Here is a 990-nt window from a genome sequence, read left to right on the forward strand (position 1 = left end):
CTTTCCAAAAACAGAGAATTGAAGGAGACAACGGTTCATGGGCTTATTCGATAACTTGATTGACCTGGGGAGCATGACAGTCTCTCTTCTCCGAGGGTGGAGAATACATGTTTCATGTCCCTACAGAACAAGAACGACAGCATTTTCATCTTATTGGCAAAGAAGAAAATATGTCTATAGATCCGACATCATTTTAGACAACTGCTCCCGCCAGCACGGGCGCTGAGGATCACGTTCTGCCTCTGCCCACCTTTTAGTGTTGCAGAAAAGCGAGAGGGAAAACAGACCAGAAGGGAGTAGCCATTACAAGTGAAATATTATGGAGACGCCGGACTCCCTTTGCCCAGAGCTGACTTCTGAGGCTCTTTGGCAAGATATTTACAGATGCAATATCTCTCTCTGTCTCCTCCCTCATTCCACTCTTTGTTCCTTTAATGGGCGAATTAGCCATAGGTTCTTGTTAAATCTGTTCCTTTTGGGAAGAGAAAATGATGTACATCCATATGACTGGGAACTCCCAGGAGAGAGGTAGTTGGGGGAGAGTGTCCCCTTTCAGGGATGCTTTTTCCTTGGGCTGCGGCTGTCAACAGCTGCTGCAATGTCACCCCCTCTGTTGCCCTCATTCCGAGTGTGGTCCTGTGGGGTGAAGGGAAGAAGATATTCAAAATAGTCCTAGGATGCACCTAGTGGTATTTGAGCAGGGAGACCTCGCTTCACTATTGGAGATGGGAAGGAACTTAGCGGCCAGATGCTCCACGCTTTTCATTTCACAGATGGGTAAACTGAAACCCTTTGAAGCTTAGTGAATTGTTTAAGACAATGCAAGGAGTGAGTGGTAGAATAATTTCAGTGGTAGAATAATTTCAGGGCACTTTTGAGGAGGAAGCTGCTGGGGAGATGGGGATGTCTTTTAGGGACCTGGAGGGGCCTTGAGACAGGAGAGTATGCTCTTCGTTCCTCAGAGTAGTTCGTGGACCGGCAGCATGGCAT

This window comes from Lipotes vexillifer, unplaced genomic scaffold, assembly GCF_000442215.2.
Source record: "Lipotes vexillifer unplaced genomic scaffold, Lipotes_vexillifer_v1.1 scaffold102, whole genome shotgun sequence".
NCBI lineage: Eukaryota > Metazoa > Chordata > Mammalia > Artiodactyla > Lipotidae > Lipotes > Lipotes vexillifer.